Below are 6,384 nucleotides of genomic sequence, written 5' to 3' on the forward strand. Positions count from 1 at the left end.
TGGCTCCCTGGGAAAAGGTTCTCTGCTAGCCTCCCTGTATTCCTCAAGGGTCAATGATTGAAGCTCCTGAGAAAGCAGATGGCACAGGAAAAGTCTTTTACAAGTACAAGTAACTACATATTTTGCTTTCAAGGCACAATTACAGACACTGCTATTTCAACCCTCATCTGGAGAGTCTGTTAAAACGGTTTTCAAAACATAACACTCCGCCTGTCTCTGCCTCTTCCTCCTCCTATGGTTCTGTGTGCCCTTGCCTCTCTCTGTTGTGGTCTCGATTCCTGTGATCATTTGGTAGTGCTTGTCTCTCATTCGGCCTGTGCTTCCCTCTTCTCCTCTGTTTTCACTTTCCCTCTGCTGCAGGCTGAGCGTAGAGAGGCGGGCCGATTTCCTCGGCAGCAGGGCACATTAGTCTTAGCTGTTTGGCATTGTGCAATCAGCCAGGCTAAGCCACCTCCAGACTCACCTCTGTGCAAGATGATTCCCTTTGCTACCCACATGTTACCCTGCTGGCGAGCTGATCTCCTGTCTCCTGTGGCTTATGTATGTCACCTGAATCTTACAGCTTCATGGGTGTTTGTGAATGATATTCCTTGTAATGAAAAACCTCAATAGGTGATTATATGCAAAGGACTGTATCTTATGTGTGTGTCTATGTAATTATATGTTAATGTAAGGGGAGTAACACTGGGACACAGCCATGGCGGTGACTGACAATCTCAATAGGTGCTTATATGTAACGGCAGTCTATTAAAGCCCTTCAGGAAACTAGGTGAGAAAAGTAAGTGGAAAAGTATTCAGGTATAGGCAACAAAGCTCAGTTTAGCTGAGAATAGTTGGTTTAGGCAGGAACTATTGTCTGGTCAAGTTCAGGTAAGAAAGACAGTTGGTTAGGATTAGATAACAACTGTAGTTAGTTAGATCCAGACAAGAATCGTGCTTTTTAGTTTTAGGCAACAAAGGTCATTGGCTAGGTTTAGCACAAAAAGCATTTGTTTAGGCAAGAATACTTCTGTGTTAGGGTTAGGCAAGAATTTTCACCTCATAGTTTCGTTATTTCTACTCATACTTTGGGAATGGGACAGTTTTGAATGCGATTTTTAGAAAAGTTCAGCAATGGAGGCAAAATCCAGGGGGTTATATGTAATACAACCATATACTTTGATTACAGACTTGATACTAGCATGTCTGTACGTCGTCATATAACCACCAGTCACAATCACTATCGCGAGTGGTTACAACAGGGAAGCAAACAAGTCAAATAACTACACTGTTAACGATTGCTGTATATTTACGGTGAAATTCTACAGCCCACTCCCGTTTCTGTGGTATACGGCAACTTGCTGCAGCAGTTTGCTGTAATGAATTGGAACGTCACAGCTGCTGAAAGCCGTGTAGCCAATCCAGTCTCAAGGAACGCATTTCCCTCCTCACCTTTGCTTCAGCGTTCGGTCTCCAACCTGGCTCTACCTCTGACAGAGACACTCCCTTGCTCGAATAAAGATTCAATTCAGGTAAGAACCAGACTAATGTTGATAACAGCCAGCATAAAGGCGAGCCTTATGTTACGTTCATTAGGGAATGCAGGAAGCCGCTAGCCTTATACTGGTTATTAGCATAAGGCAAGCGCGACTTTGCGCTGTGTGCTAACGTTTTTGCGCTCGCGACAGACTTCCTAGCGGCTTTGACGCTTCATTCACGTCGCTTCTCGTTATACTATACAGTCATATTAACAACATTATCAGCGTTTAATAACTTCGATCTTGTTTACAAACTTATTGAAACACTTCGGCATGCTTTTTCAAATTAAAAGCCCCTGCAAATACGGACTAGGTCGCTTCAATTGTTTCAACAAGGCTTTAAAATGAAGAAATATCTCCCGATGTGTGTGCTGAATTCTTTGGAGGCTTCAAACAACTGCCATTTTATGGGGCTCATTTCACTTTAGGGGCAAATTCTATGAGGGCCACAGTGATGTTGATAGGTACGTGTGTATTTCAGTGGGGTTAGGTATCTTTGGATTTTGCCAGATCATTCATTAACATGTTCCTTTTTTTCCCCAGGATGTAATGCCTGTGGTGTTTTGAGTGACTGTAAGTACACACACACTGCAGTTCAGTGTTGTCCAATCTTATGTAAATGTCCTGTGATGTTGGTCAAGTTTTTATCCTCTGTGTTTGTGTCTTCCCACAGAGCCGAGTGGATCCTGTGTGAGCAGCTATCCAAGAAGGCAAGCCACAAAGATGTCCGGTCTGCCCTGCGAGGAGAGGGAGTTGATGTAGCCTCCTCCACTGTGCCACTTCTCTTGGCCCACTTCAAGGAGAACAAGGAAGGACTTCTCCTTCAAGCTGATGTAAGTTCCTTTCTCTTAAGTGCACCTGTCTTTTATTAATACTTGTTGTGTGACATTGCTTGCATTGCCTGTGTGTATTTCTGCTTGTAGGTACTCAGGGATTATCAATAATTACTTCACCATGTTCATTTCTTAGGATGTGCACAGCCAAGACACAGGCAATGGTCCAAAGACATGCTGGATGCATGTGGCTGACATCTTGCATGTGTGTCATGTTTTTTTAAGAGTCTGTTGCGTTTAGGTCCAGGTGAAATGGTTGTGGAATCCTAGGGCAGGACAGTTTTCATTTTGAATGTAATTGGAACATTATTAAATGGGCAGGTCATCAAATTAGTCAAATCATGTTGGGAAGATTTCTTTATTTTTTGACTTTTGTATCATGTTATTGTTCTGTTTATATTTGTAAGCTGATTAAATGGAATGGACTTTTCCTGTTCTGTAGGAATTGTGTCAGTTTGTGGGATTCCACCGCCATTTCTACTAGACTAGGTCAATGTTGTGAGCGAGGTAAGAATTCACAAATAATTGTGTTTTTTTCTGCAGGCAGGTGCATCAGCTGTTGATGTCGAAGAGGCACTTACCCTGCCTGCCAGTCCTCGGTTGATACTGGTTGGTATATTGTATCAAATGCTACCAGTCATAACCATTAATCTTTTATTGTTCTTTATTGGAAATATATGAAATCTGTTTGTTTCAGGTGATACTCTGCATTGGATGCTGAGCATTGAGGGCCAGGTGGTATGTGAGGGGACCACCTTTGTGTCTGGCCTTGCAGTACTTTTTGCGCATATTACAACTTTAACCTGCAGTACCAGGATGAGGCGGCTTGTACGCTGGAGTTCATTCAAAGGTCAGCAGCTCTCACACTTTCACCTACATACAGATGGTGAGAGTCATGCATGAAACATGTTGCCTGTTTCATGCATGACTCTCAGGAGATTCACCTGTGAATCCCGTGCCTTTTTAGTGGAGGCTCAGTTACATTTCCCTGAGAAGTGTGCTCAAACAGCATCTGTGAGCAGGAGGACATACAATATACAGTCCTGTAGTAAACTCTAGGCTATTTAACTACTGTTCTTAATCACATAACATCAACTGATTTGATGCACCTTGATGTAATCATCCTGATTAATAAAACTCAGTAACCAATGATACAAGCAGCTCCATGTCCCTGTGTGATGTGGATGGACAGGTCAGGGGTCAGGGTCTGGGGGGGCCTGGCAGTTGTCCTCATTCAAATTTTTTGGCGAAGTCCACTCTCCTCTCCATCTTACTGACTCCAGCTTTAATTGGGAAAACAAACCCTGGCATTCTGCACAGGCGTCAAAGCATGCACTTGTGACACGCTCAGTTGATAGTTGTACACGCATTTTGGAATATATGGAACTTCATAACACACACAATGTCAGAGGCAGTAGAGGATATCGGATTGCTAAGTGCATGTATTTATTTTGTGCATTTCTTTGTGTTTTCCATCTAAGAATTTCAGACGGTTCATCGATAGAAATCCTGAGAAGGGAACGAGAGCCCAACAAGGAAAAGTGGTGTCAAAGAAGACTGGAAGAGAAGTGCAAAAGAAGCCACACAATGTCAATCCACACGTTGCCAGACTTCTGCGCAAGCTTATGGATTACAAGTGGGACTTTGTAAATTAGTCAACACGTACCCCCTCTCTCACACTCACACACACACACACACACACACACACACACAGGGAAGGAGGTGAGAGGGACAGAGGAGCAGGAAAGGGGAGAGAAAGAAGAAAGCGATGGTGGTGTGAGGAATGTTTAGTTCGTCTAAAAATGTTCTAATAGAATGTTTTATATTAAAAGGGACAGGAAGATGCAGGAAAATGGTGAGAAAGATATCTTATAATAATATCTTATTATGTTCTAATAGAGTGTTTTATAGTAAAAGGGACAGAGCAGCAGGAAAAGGTAGAGTGGGAGGAGAGGGACGGCAGTGTGAGGAATGTTTTGTTGGTCTAAATATGTCACAGCTGAAATCCCTTTTTGTATTTGTTCTGAAATGCTAAAACATTGTCTGTTTAAAAATGTTTGGTCTGTCAAATAAAATGTTTTGCACTAAATTGCATTTGCTCTGTTTTTAAGTAGCTAGATCAAATGTAGTGCTGCCATTATATTGCTATATTGAAAGCCAAATACTGTGAATTAAATCTGCAGGGCTGTAAATGGAAATGAAAATCACAGAATAGTAGTGTAATAAAAATTACAGTAATAGTAGATATCAATATGAAATTGCTGTAAGTGTAAGTGGCCACTTTAGAAAGGGCCTAGGACCAAGCTACATTGCCAACTCCCTTGTTCACTATTTGTCCTCAAGAACACTGATCATCTGCTGCTAGTTAATTGGTGGTTCCCAAAAACTTATCTCTTCATGATATATGCCTGGAACTTTTGTGCTTTGCCTAGCACTTATGAACTTGTTGCACTTCTTGTAAAATGTTGTATTTTACTCAATTTTACCTTTGTTGTATTACTTTTCAGCAGGTTCTGTTTTCCATTTTATGTTATACATTCTCTTTATTCTATTTTCTCCCCATTTTTATATTATCTTTTACTACTATTATTATTAAGCAGGTTTTATTCTCCATCTTATTTTACATTAATGTGGTATCCCTAATTTTATGTTCATTCTGTCATTTTATGTGAGGCACTTGTATGTGATCACTTTGCTATGAAGCACTTTGAGCTGCAATTCTCATATGAATAAAGTTTATTATCATCAATCCACTTAACTTTTGCACTTCCACCCCTCTGCCTCTGACCTTAATTAATTTTGTTTGTGAGTTGCAGTCCCTATATAATCCAACTACTTATACAGCAAATGCTCTGACATCACATGGCCGTCTCAGAAGAGTTTTATCTTTGTAGCAAAAACAACAAATTTGACCACAGAAACATTTCTTACAGCTCCAGGTAAGAGATGTGTACAGTTCCACTATAACAACAAAGTGAAACTACTGCTCCACACATCCCCTCCTACTGTAAAGTTCATCCGCCACACATTTTCAAACAGAAATATAGTCGAAAAAAATCCCATATACAGAGACACTGTACATATGCACTTATATAAGAAATATAACAAAAACAAGGGAGAAGTGACAGCATGAGTGTATACTCTAAAGTGTATGGGCTAAACTGTCTCATGGGTCAGGTTGACAGAAACACCTGACAATAAAAGCAAGCAGCAACATTAATGGAACTTTCTGGACAATGAACTGATTAAATAGATGAATTATTAGTCTTATTTATTAAACGTCTGTTAAACCCATATGTCCCCCAGATGGCTGAATAGCAACTGGAGGAATCTTATGAACAGTTACCAATGTATGTGGAGAACATTGAAGAACGTAGTTGATGTCAACCATTTGTAAAAAAAAACAAAAAAAACAAAAACGTATTTGTACAAAATGACTGAAAGCACAATCTCAAAACAAATTCTTTTTGTACACATAATGAGAGCTATTCACTGGACTGGAGATACTTATTCACTGGAAATGTATGTTTTAAAGATATAGAACATAACTTAAGCTACTTCCCCCAAAATGAACATGAAGGGACATTCTGGTTTATTCAACTTGGGAAGGAAACAGGGCAAGAGAGAGGGGTATGTTGTGGTTGTTGACGCTGGTTTGCACCTTTATAATAATATTCCAAAAGGATACCCCAACACCCCCAACACTTTGGTCAGTGTTTATTGTGATTACTTACTAACTTAAAACAACATATTTCATGTCTTGCTGAATGCTGAAAGATGGTTGATGGACTGGTTGGCTCACATAAATATGGCCTATTTGGTTTAGAATCAGTATGCTGTTGCATGTGGAGTGACTTGGAGAGAAACCTGCAGCACAAACTGACCTAAGTTCAAGTCAAGTAAAATAGTCCATGATAGGCTTTACAGTTAGATAATTATTACTTCTTCCAGCCTGATAACAAATGTTCTCTGGGCCAGTACTAGTCGTAGGGGGTTGGGAACTTTTGGTTTAAATAATCTGTATAAAATATTGG

Source organism: Chelmon rostratus, chromosome 18 (genome assembly GCF_017976325.1).
Source record: "Chelmon rostratus isolate fCheRos1 chromosome 18, fCheRos1.pri, whole genome shotgun sequence".
Lineage (NCBI taxonomy): Eukaryota > Metazoa > Chordata > Actinopteri > Chaetodontiformes > Chaetodontidae > Chelmon > Chelmon rostratus.